Source organism: Micropterus dolomieu, linkage group LG20, assembly GCF_021292245.1.
Source record: "Micropterus dolomieu isolate WLL.071019.BEF.003 ecotype Adirondacks linkage group LG20, ASM2129224v1, whole genome shotgun sequence".
NCBI lineage: Eukaryota > Metazoa > Chordata > Actinopteri > Centrarchiformes > Centrarchidae > Micropterus > Micropterus dolomieu.
This window is the reverse complement of record NC_060169.1, coordinates 34165687-34178636: the sequence shown is the minus strand read 5'-3', so window position 1 is coordinate 34178636 and position 12950 is coordinate 34165687. Positions and strand designations below refer to the sequence as shown.

Below are 12950 nucleotides of genomic sequence, written 5' to 3'. Positions count from 1 at the left end.
GCTCTGTACAGTGCAGACGGTTCTACGATACTAAATCACCCACTAATATCTTCCCCATTTGTGTCCCTAATAATTGTGTCAAACAGGCTTAACATGGGGCCACATGGGTGATATTTATTTATTCCATCAGATTAAATATTTCTGGAACCTCAGCTTTAAGATTACAATAGACTGAAATGGCATATGTGAAATGTTGTGACAGGAATCACTAATCGATTGCACAGAATATACTGTATTCTTACTTTATAAGAACATTTACTGAGGAAATGTGACATGTTAATGTTTGGCACTATCAAACAATTGGGGAGCTTAGCAGTACTTTTTGCTGTTATTCAACTTGTCCAGAATTGCCTGATCCATGTGCAGCATCTTTCCTGGACAGTGATTTTCAGAAGGTTTGCAGTGGAACTTTCACAATTGTGCATAAGAAAATAGCCAAAACTAGTTCACATAAATGGTATGTGTAAATGTAGTGACAATCTGGACACAAGCATTGCCCCATAATATGAAGTATAGTTTCAGACATGTCACCTGCAAGATGTAAATATAACACTGACCAAAAGTTACATTCCCCCTCAGTGCCATGCCAGCAGGAGTCACACATAATATATAATATATAATATAATATACCAAAACGTTATCTGTGGTTTTTGCATTTAGCTATATCAAGAATCATTCAATATGTGTGCAACACACAATTTGCTATTATAAATGTAGCTACCAAAACCAGATTCATTCATAACTACCTGCAGGCTGCATGAGTTGATGTCAAACTGAGGCTAAAGGTGTGGGTGGATGTTCAGGAAGTGTAAAGCTGCGGCCTCATCAAGCCAACACAGATGCAGTTGAGCACCACAACCATATTCTGTTAGTGGTCTGTTGGCTTTTTTGACTCATCCGCAAACACGGTCAGCACAAGTGTCCTCTTCTTTATACATGATACTTATCTGAAAGTGCATATGCGCAATCTCAAATGACCAAAAAATATTTAGGTATTTACACAAATGCAGCTGAGCTGAAATGCACCTGAAAGCTCATTTAGCAAAACTGAAAACAGCGAATTTAATTTCTTTCCTTGAACAATTAGTTGGCATGTATTAGCTAATATGAGTGTGAAAAAAGGATAAATTGAGCTGTACATATAAATACTGAATGTAAATTGCAGGAAAACATTTTGTGATTTTAGTGATGAAACTGTAACATTGAAAGGCAAACAACTCGTTTTTTATCTGCCAGTATAGCTCAGTGTGAATATCCGTCCAGTGTATGTGCTAAATAAATGGTGGTTGGTGTTAAATGGTTGAAGCGTCCCACCTTGCTGTTGCTGCGGACATCCAGCCGATGCCAGCGCCTGTCTGCCACATTCACGTTGCCTGGCAACTGTAGCACCACTGTGCCAGAGCCATGGTTGATTTTCAAGGTGGGGGTCCCATCTATTAGCTCTAGATGGAGAGAGAAAAAGAGAGAGACAGGGAGGATTGGTGAGAGGTGACATTACTTTGAAATCATTAGGTTTTTTGATGTTATGAGAGCTGCTACAGTATCGGTAGTTTTGCGGTTGACAGCTAATATTTAGTGCGGGTATTCAAATCTCTAAAACAACACTGAAACCATCGTAAACAACTGATGAACGCCAGATATGTAAGTGTCATGTATACACGGGAAGTGTGGTACATAACTTACCACGTGCCTAATAATGTCTCTGTGTGTTTTAATGAGGATTACTGCACAGAGCCATGATGTCCTTTTTTTCTTCACATCTCATGGCAGTCAACAAACATCAGACAAAAGTTATTAGATTCTATTTTCTGACTTACTCAAATGGGAAATTAAAAGTTAATGAAGTGGTTAAGACTGCTTGTGTGCTCAGCACCATATGTAAGGAATTATGGGAACGCATGTCTACCACCCGGCATTGGCAATCCATCATCATGCATGCTGAACTTCAAAAGTTCATGCAGACACATAACACTGAACAGTAAGCGTCTTTGTGTTTCTGCTTGTATACTGGCCACAGGGACTTTTTACTTCATGCTACAGTAGTTTGTATTTAGAGACTATCAGGACGGAGACTCACAACTGTCTCAATGTCAATTTCTGGACTTCTGGTCTAATAAGATTTGTCTTCCTCTTTTTACCCATGAAAGGTCTCCCACATTCAGAAGCTGCCCTAACTAATGTAGTCCATTGTTGTAGTGGGCTGACGTCTTTCCTGACATGACTGTCCTGCAGCTGATCATTACATCCACCTTTTCATTAGTCCACACTCTTCTAGTGGCAGTGAGGAGTAAGGAAACTTATGGCAAAGTCTGAGCCAAGTAGCGTGATGTATTTCTAGTCATTCAGGAAATGTTGGGAAAATACAGCTGTGACTGCAGTGACTTAAAAAATGTTGTAATTATGTTATTTTGAAATAATAGCTTACGTCAAGACTGCAGTATGTCTCTGTTGGCTGTATTCAATTAAAAAATAATAATAGGCCGTCACAGTTCATGTCCAATAGCTCATTGTTCCTAATATTCCCTGCTGCCACCCTGAAGCTACACTACCGCACACCCACTGCCTGAATTAGGGTTTCACTTTCCACTGAAGCATTTGTTCTTATGTTTCATTTTAAGGACTCCAATTATCCATGTTCCTGGTTAACTCCTAGTCTCGCAAACTGAAGTGGTTACAGTATATGCTAGAATTATAATTAACACTGAGACAAAACTCCAGTGTGAACTTCGCTAACTTCTGCACTATGACATTTGTCTTAATGCTTGAGTCAGTAGAAGTTAGAAGTCAAAAGAGGCTGATAAGAATCAAATTTGCTTCTTACTGCTCTTCAGTCCGCTGTGTCTGACTTCAGCTGAGCTTTCGTCATCCCTCCTACTGCATCTCTTGCAATGTCAGTCTGTCTATCAGCACTCTTTCATCTCCTGTCTCTCTCTCTTTTACCTCCTGCCTTGCTTCACTCTTTCATTAACTTTTTCACCGTAAATGACATTTTTACATTCTGCTGCTTTCAAATAATTCACAAACGCTTTCTACTGACATTTTGGTTTTTGCTGTGCCTTTGTGAAACCACTTTTTTTCTATTGCTTTTACATGCACTGAGATGTGTTGATTCCTAATGTTTGCGTGCAATATCGTTGTTGTTATCACCACCTACTCAGATGATTTAATGTCATGAATCTTACTGCATCTTCACCTTGAGCTACAACAATCAGGTGCTGTTGCAGCACATGAGATGCTGCTCTTCTCTAATTGCCTTGTCAAGCCTGAGATGTGCCTTTGCGATGAGTGCCCTATATTTCATTATGCTGCCTCTCAAATAGGTTAAAAAAAATTCAAATGCCCTAACAATGTCATTTTCCAAGCCACAGTGAGTGCAAGTTTGTTGTTAGCCTCTCTTTTCCTCTCAACTTTCCTTCAATTACCTGCATGTTGATTTAGCCTGCTCCTGCTGCAAGATGAGCTGCTGCTGCACTTCAGGAATGATCCAATTAATTTTAATATATTGGCCGTGGCCAGACAATTGACCAAAATATGAGAGTAAATTCGATGTATCGTCTGATCCAATGCCTCCCTCATTGTCATTGTACACCGTCGTCTTGAGGCTCTAAATCAGTATCCCAACATCTAAGCAACCTCGTTCATTCCCTTTTCTCATTTGCTGACCCGTTGGGGACCCATCACCTTTTATTCTTCTGTATCTCACACATGTCAGTCTTTCAGTTTCCATTCTTCAGGCTGCCCCCTTCCCAACCTCAAGAGAATTCCCTTCTTTCTTGAACCCCAATATATGCTTACACTATCAGCCACAACCCTCCCTTCACACCCACACTGGGGCAGCCAGATATGTCGGAGCTGGCAGTACACTCAAAGCCACAAAGAACACCTGACAGCAAAGACCTTTTCACAGATCTGCGTACTTGTACACATGGATGTGTGTAAATGCATACTGACACGTGTATGCTGGATTGGAAAAGTGTATGCTAGATGTAGGTATGTGAATTGTAAATGGCTGCATTGATACAGCGCTTTTATCCAAAGCACTTTACAGTTCTGCCTCTCATTTACCCATTCATACACACATTAATGCACTCAAAATGGATCGACAGGCCAATCCTGTGACAGGTGGACAACCTACTCTAGCTCCTGAGCCACAGGTATGTACAGAAAAGTGCAAATGCAGACCCAAAACCAGTTAAAAGGTAGATTGACCAGCTGCTCATCTGGCACAGCTAAGGAGCCTTCTTGTCTAGATTGACGTGACATTTTCCCCAAGAGATGAAGACAGACTTCAGAAGTCTCAAAGGAGGAACGCAGGGGAGAAGCGAAGCAGCAAGAACAGAGAGAAGGAAGTGAGGGGGAGTGACAAGCAGCCGGAAGAGTCAAAACTACGGCGGTGAAAAAAGAAGGATGTTGAGGAGAGAAGGGAATGGAAAAAGTAAGGTCAGAGGAGGAGAAATCAGAGGAAAGATTAGGAGCAAGTGTGACTGAACACTAAGCCGGGAAGAAGGCCAAGTTGCAAGATGGCAGATGACAGGTGAGATGATGGACAGTGAGGGAAATAAATGACAAAATGAACAATGCAGACCAAAAAAAGGGAGTAACAGAAGGTGATGGGTAGAGAGGAACATGATGATGGATCAAAGAGAAGAGAAATAGAAAGCAGATGGAGGAAGCCAAGAAATAAAGAAGATCTGCGGCAGTCCTTTAACTTCATCAACGGAGTGAGAATCTTTCTTTGTTGATTAATTTATTCATTTGTATATTATTTTTTTCTTTATGAGTTAAACGAGCTTGCAGCAATTAAATCTGTGTAAGTCTTTTTGTTCCCAACAAAGAACGTTATGAACCTGAATTATTCATCAGTGATGCCTCCAAAATCTGCAATGAGACTGGTACAGAGTTTTACCAAGTGCTGTCTTTGTATTATGCAGAAATATGAAAAGGGTAAATGGAAGCCAGATCATGTCCGGCATTTATAATCAAATAAATATCATACAGCACTCCTATTAGCACATGACTAAACACATTTTAAAAGGAACCTGAAGGAGAGAATATTGAAGAGTTTATCTTGCTAACAAGTAGAGAAAGCTTGATTTAACTTATAAGCCTCTGTGCCTAGAACTCTATTTTCTCAACAGCAACAGGGAGAGAAAAAGAAACGGATAGGGGCGAACTGATGAAGGATTCACTTCAGGTTTGAGTTCTGGGGGAAAGTTTATGTATACTCTCAGGGCTGCAAACACTATGGATGCACCAAAAAGAAATAACTAGTATCACGTCAGTACTCATCGGGCACACACTCAGAGTTTAGGTACTGGTAGAGAAAAATCACATTGCTGCATGCCTCGCCAACACAACATATTTCGCCTTTCATTGTTATCTCATTTTGTGCCATTCCCACATTGCAATACATGTGATTAACAGAACTTTGCTGCCTGATGGATACATTACAAACAAACAAAATACACATTCTTTGCATTATTATGCATAATTAGGTAATATGAAATATAACTCATATTTTGAAAACAGAATTAGAACATATTGCTAGGAAAGTAGTGGGCACTAAAGCCTCCAAAACATGGAGGTTATTGTTCCTGTGGCTGGCATAATAACTGCTCAACTTCTCTTTTGTTGCTTTGGTGAAGTTAAATGGAACTGATTTGAGTGAAAGAGCTACATGGAGACATACACACAAAAAAAGGGTAAAGAAAAGAATGTGAGAGGGTAGCTGGGAGTGCAGTAACCTGGCAGGCCAAATGGGAGCATCTTCATAGAGGCCGGCACGCCTTTTAAATGCTCTGGGTGTACTAGGGTTAGGACAAGACTTTGCTCTTAAAAGAGCTCATGCACACAGCCAGGCTTCTTTTCAGCTACTAATACATAATTCATTACCTCCTAGTCTGAGACAGACAAGAGGGAGAAAGCGAGTTAACGTGTGTGCTTTGTGTGCAAGGAGAGCTTGAACTCCCACAGAGTTGGGGGCTCTTAAATATAAAAAATGTCCTCATCTTCTGACAGCCTGAGGATACACAGGAGTCAAACTGAGAGCATATGGACTGCATAAACAGCCTTACAAATCACCCCGCTACACACATACACACACCCAGCACCCACCCACTCACCCACACACACAAGCAGTCGCATATACACTAATGCCTGAAAAGTCAGCCTGTGTACGAATCAGCAGGTGATAGATAAAGAGCAGAGCAGAAAGCTTCTTGTATAAACGATCTGTCGGCTAGCTAGCCAGCTCCGCAGCCGACGCATATTGGATCTCTGCATCCAGCAACACCTCCTACTTGAAAGCCATTGCAGTGCTAAGCTAGGGGGTACTTTACAAAACAGCCCTGTGGAAATTGAACGTAAAGTGAATCTGTGTGTGTATGCTGTCGCTTGCCATATCCCCTTTCTTCCATTTATGGTCTTTATTCATCACTCAATCCTCCTTTCAGGTAGTGGCACCATATGAACAAATAGTATCAAAAAGTATCTGTGTAACGTGTTCTGGAAATGTTCCTTTCGTTCAAGGGAAGAGTTACAAAGCTAACACACATTCCCGTCAGTCCTTATCCAACCCCCTGCTGGCAAATCTTTTCCATTCGCCAAGAGTGCTGTAATTACACAAATTTAATTTGTCTTGTTAATTTGTCTATTGATTGGACAAGCGCTGGCCTCTAGTCTTTGCATGTGTGTGTGCGTGTAAGACAGGGTACTTCTGTGTGTTTGCTCAAGCACCTCAGAGCAGGTCTAAAGCTTCCAGCCATGTTTGGAGACAAATCATTACTGTGACAATTAATCTCACTAACACAGCTGAGGTCAACGAGTGGCATGCTGATCAGGCCGTGGTGTCACACTTTCCTGGTGCCTCCAGGAGTCTCCAAAAAAACACTGCACCGGTAGTCCAGCTGTTCACTGGACAGTAAAACTAGTAAAACTAGTGGTTTCCCCTGTTTCCAATCTTTATGTCAGCATATAAGTGCATGTCCCATAATGTTCAACTTTTCCTTCTTTAAAGTGTTAACTCCTACTAGAAGCACTAGGTATAAGAACATTAATAGGTTTTTGGACTTAAACATGTGGTATTTGGACACAGCTAAATGAAAGTCTTTGCCAAAAACAGATTTGTCCAAAAATCACATGGAGAGATTTTTTATCTGAAATGTTTGCCCATATTTGTAACAACACTGTTGTTTTACTGGTTAGGGTCACCATTTCCATATCATTCATATTATTTAGATCACATAAAAATAATTCATAATTGAACAGAAGCAGACATTCTTAAGTAAAGCTGATATGTGCTGCTGTGAATTTAACTGATAGTTTTGATCGTATTACTTCAGATCGCCATACTCTCCACATGTATACACAGTGTCGGAGGACAGAAAAAAAACATATGTCCTACTTATTTTACCATTAGAAAACAGTTGTGAAAGTTTTATTTCTATGCAGTAAAAACATATAGGATATATCTGACATGACTGGAAAGTGACATAATATATCTTCCACACACTAGTTCTGACTGTAATAGAGGTATAAATACCTAATGTAAGTATATTACAGATCAGATCACCAATGGGAAACACCCCCGGAGGTTGTGACAGGAGGAAGTGACAATGTCTTGTCAAAAATGTAATGTCAAAATGGAAGCAAGAGGAAGTGCTCACTGGAAAAGTTTGGGCCATAAATATACCCAGAGAAAGTAATATAAAATTTTCCTCAACTAAATCTTATCTTGACCCAATCTGGACACAAGCCACACGTTAATAGCAGGGGTCTCTGTTATGTCCTTCCAGATCTGCCGACAGGCTTTTATGGACACATAATACAGAAGGAAAAATCATCTCTTCTGGCTACACACTGACAACCGTCCAAGTATTTCATATCACTGGTGTGAGTCTTGTGGTGCGGGAGCAGTTTTATACAAACAACTGAATATTCATTACACATTTGAAGTGCGTGCCAGTGTTGTTACTAGCTGTAAATGCCTATTAGTTATTTTAAAGTGCCAGTGGGTGATAATGGTTTCCAGCCAAACTAATGATAATACACAGGTAAATTAGTATGCAAATACAGTTTGCTGTAAAGGTTGGGTGTCTATTTGCATTCTATTATGCAGCAGACTCCACATATTTCAATCAAAATAACTGATTTATTTGCACAAAAACAAGGTCAATTAGGCTGGTATATTTGTGTTTGTGTGTGTCATAGGTTTGTCCTTCATAATCACTTATTTTAAAAGGTTCATCATTAATAAAATATCTGTGCTGTATTGTTCAATGAAACTAAATATTGTTATTTAAGCTGCTGGGCTGGATATTTGGATGAGCTCCATGCATGAAAATATGTAACAAGAGCGTAGCTTGGAACAAACTGACCATGAACTGTTAACCAAGATGGCCGTCCAAAGCTCAGAGTGCCTGGAATGGGAATTTAAGGCTTCACAAATTAATAAACAGCATTTACATAATGGTGAGGGAACATCCAATGTTCTGATCTTACCCAGAACACAACAGGTCAGCTTAGACGTGGACATTATTATGCCCTTTATGGGCACACACCAGCTGTGTGTAACCATGTAATCTCTTCTCCCCCAGTGGACAAAGATTGGGTGTACTACACAGCTATATTCCCAGTGTGTGTTTGTGTGTATGTGAGTGCCTTACACCTTCTTTGGCCTATACAGCAGGGCTGGCTTGGTACAGCTGCCCTGCGGCAGGATAAAGGGCGGATGAGTGGGCGGCTTTGGAAAAACAAACCAGGATCTCAATAAGAAGCTGAAGGTGTGTGTGGAAATGTGTGTGTGAAGCAGTGGGGAATATGATCAGGCTCAATGGGCAGCATCACCTAACAAGGCCTAATAACAAGGTGAACAATGTCCCGCACACACACAAACTCACTATGGTCAAAATGTATTAGTGGCTTCTCATGTGACACTTGACATTCGTAAATGAAAAAGCAGTTCAGGTTGTAAAACAGCCTGTGTTGCCACCTGACATTTCTTTTTGTCCTCTTCTCTTGCCTCTGTTCCTTCAAATCCGTATTTTCACCTCTCCTTCTTTCCAACTCCCTCCATATCCTGAAACTATTATTGTAAAACCCTTTTCAAACTACACTTTCAACTTGAAGTCATGCCACGGGAGCAGTGTGTTCCCCCACAATGTCATTTCCAGCACAGCTCTTGTTTTATAACACAGTCATGTCAGGATGACACCTTCGGCATTCAGTGTTTCATTTGGGAGTGAATCACCGCATTTTGTCTGATTCCTCTTGTAATTATGCATCAATCCAATAAGGCTCTTTGTGCATCAACTGTGAAACTGTGTTCTTAGGCTGGTCTTGAAAAGCATTTCCTTTTCCTTTGAGAATCCTATTTAATCAAAAAGTTGTTGATTTAGAGAAGACAAGTTCAGATTCTGGTCAGGGAAACCAACTCTAAGTCACCTTAACATCCTTAAAATAACCAGTGGTACCCCATCAATGTTGTCCTTTTTCCCTCCTGTTTTTCATCTTTTCATGCTCATCGTATTTGTTCACTGTTATACAGATGATTGCGGCTACTATTTTAGTTGTGTTAGCTTTTGGCCTGTATATGTTCTGCAACTGGATGCACTCTCATGAGCTCCATGATTCACAGGGATAGTGAGAGTGACCGGAAGAATCATTTAATATTTTTCATAGAATTTCATTTATTTTGATTTGTGCCTTATTTGAACTCTACTCCTTTTTGTCTCTCCCAAAGCTGAATCTAGAACAGGCGGACTACTGCAATTTATGGTGTTAATATTATCCTTTTTAATAAAAAACAGATAGGACATTTAGTGTTGTTCATATCAGACATGATGGAGATTCATCCCGGACTGCAGCTGGTTTATAATATACATGTTTTATAATAATATTTTTATACCAGATAGTTTGTGCATCAAGAGTCTAAGCGAAGAAACCTGTTACTGCGTTGTTGGTGGATTATACTTAATGGTCTAGAATTATTTTAAAGATTAAAAAAATGTCCCAGCTTCACAAGATTTCACTTGGTCTTGGTAATTTGCACATTTTTTACACCAATAAAGTACAATATAAACTAAGGAAGGTCCTGTATTATTAACTAATGAAGTTGACCAATCTTGTCAAAATATTTTCAAAAATGTTTTATTATGTCAGTTTATATTGTGCTCACAGGGAGCCTATTCCTAAATGGAAAGGTTGTAAAACTATTTTACATGCAGGAAAGCTGGTTTGTATTATAACTGATACGTCTCTGGGTCTTGGAAAAAGAAAAAGAAGCTGCCATTGGCAGTTTGCTGCTGTATGCTCTGTACTTTATGGGAACTTAAAAGTGACAGGGTACATCCTTCATACATGATACATTCAATACCTCATAATGACAATGTGAAAAAAAGGATCTTGCAAAGTTATAAAAAGTAAAAAGTGAAATTTCACATTGACATGTGACAGATTTCCCTTTGCAATGATGTTAAGTTTTAGATCAGGTGACTACCATTTCTCCTGATCGTCTTGATCTGACAATGCACATTAGAGCAAAAACCAAGCCATGAGGTCAGGGGAACTGCCTGCAGAGCTCTGAGGTAGAATTGTGTTGAGGCACAGATCTACAAAACTATTTCTGCTTCTGGGCTTCATGGCAGAGTGGCCAGATGGAAGCCTCTCCTCAGCGAAAGACACATGAAAGCCTGCTTGGAGATTGCAAAAAAGCACCTAAAGGACTCTCAGACTGTGAGAAACAAGATTCTTTGGTCTGATGAAACCAAGATTGAACTGTTTGGCCTCCATTCTAAGGGTCATGTCTGGAGGAAACCAGGCACTGCTCATCCCCTGCAATATCATCCCAAACATGATGGTGGCTGCATCATGCAGTGGGGATGTTTTTCAATAGCGGGGAGAGGGTGACTGGTCAGGGCTGAAGGAAAGCTGAACAAAACCTGGGAAAGCATGGTTTCAAGTTTTGTATTAAGTGTAGATTGATGAGGGAAAAATAAATTTAAATGGTTTAACATAACGTAACTGCAACAGAGCAAAAAAGGTGAATTGGTCTGAATACTTTCTGAATGCAGTGGAATTTTTGCCTCTCAGCAATTACTAGAAATGATGGCCAAACTGGGAAAACAAAAGATTTCTGCTAATGCGAATACCCAACAACAGTGGTTATGGGCACAGAGATAGTCCAAAATTCAGCACAGAGATCACTGGCATAGTATCACGTATCAACAGAATCCATCTGCGAATATTGGAAAAGGCCCTCAACAAATAATTGTATCATTACATTGTTTGGTACATTGGTATACATCCATACATCCACATACGTACTTTAATCCAGTTATTTTATGCTCCAGCCTAGACTGTGCTGGAGCCAATGGATTTGTTACATGCAGTAGGTGAACCTTGAAACAAGTTCATTAGAGATCTAAATATGTACAGCCTGATTCTAATTACACTCTGCACAGTGACAAATCACCCTTAGCTTCGCAAACCCATTAACTCTTTAGAATCTAATAACACATGCTGGTTGCCTTTCAGATACACACAGACCCTCTGACACAAACCAAAGCTAAAGAAAAAATTCTGGATTTACACTGCAAACCTGCGCGCACACACACACACACACACGCACGCACAAATACATAACGCGTGGGGCTCTCCAGGCAGACCTCCCCTCCCACACACATTACTTTGGCAGTGATGGAACAACAGCATCTTTCCCAAGAGAGAGGACCAATGCAAGGGAAGACGAAGCGAGAGAGACAAGGAGGTGTTAGTCTCTCAGATTAAAACACTAAATATACTGAGATGTACAAGACATTTTGTTCTCTGTTTCCGTCTGTCAATAATTCCTGCCTGCCGCCCTCAGTTCAACAAGCTTTATTGTCTTCAAACTTCAATAATATTGCCACATCAACAAAAGAAAAGACCAATATTTTCCCTTAGGAGCTAGAGATGTACAGATGCCAAAGCTCAGTTTACGCACATTTACAGATCTATCTAACCAAAATTCACAGTATTACTGTGAGCTGCAGAAGTGTGTGTGAGTGACTGTCCCCTGTACATCTTTTCCTTCTTTTCTTAATTAGCGTTTGTGTAATAACAATTACCCTTGTCGTACACATCAAAATGCATGGGGTGTCAGCTTTAATAAGATCAAAATCATTGAGAATGTGTGTGCAATTGTGTAAGAGTGCCTGTTATTGCCTAATCCTCAGGTCGTGGCAAGTTAATACACACAGGGAATTAAACCTGAAATTGATTTCCGTTCTAGTCTAACACTCCTTTGTCTTCAGGCTAGGTGAAAGAGGGGATTTGGGAGGTGAAGGATGGTGTTTTCCTTAAGGTTTGTTCAGAACATAAATGTATAGTACAAACATATATCACACTTTCAATTTGCTTTAAGTTGGCGTTTCCTTTTTATAATTGTCAAACAGTGTTATTCGTTTCAGTCCCTCTCTCTGGAGGCCCATCACATTAGAAAGTGGCACAGCAAAATGCATTCCCACATCTTTGCAAAAATGTTGTTTAGTCTTGGTGACATGTTGACATGCAGGGCTAGGTGGTGAACTGCTGTAGCTGGCGAGCTATTGCTAACACTAGTAGCTAGCCAGGGGAGCATGCTAGTGCTTGTCAGTCACAAGATTCTTGTTTCTTGTCACAACACATCATTTACATAAAAAAAAAGAGTAATCGAAGAGGGAAAACTGCTCTACGAGCTAGTAAGCATGACAGATACCAAACTCATTAGCTTGGTTGCTAATGGTAATATAAGTTCACACAGTTTATTCAAAAGACATATTGGAAATAAATTGGAATTTATGTTGCCCAGTTTAAATATTGCGGTGACCAGGCCTCGACACTGTAGACCATGTCATTCCCATCCTTTTTTACTCAACCTCAGATCTACCCCCAAAGATAAAGTTTGCATTTGTACCACTGTCACTAAAAGCTGC

At 40.1% G+C, this 12950-nt stretch overlaps 1 protein-coding gene across 6 annotated transcripts in view; it reads right to left on the bottom strand.

Annotated features, from left to right (window-relative positions):
* The window catches only part of mtss1lb (MTSS I-BAR domain containing 2b), a 771894-nt gene that overhangs the window by 304570 nt on the left and 454374 nt on the right, over positions 1 to 12950 (bottom strand). The window lies entirely within an intron of this gene.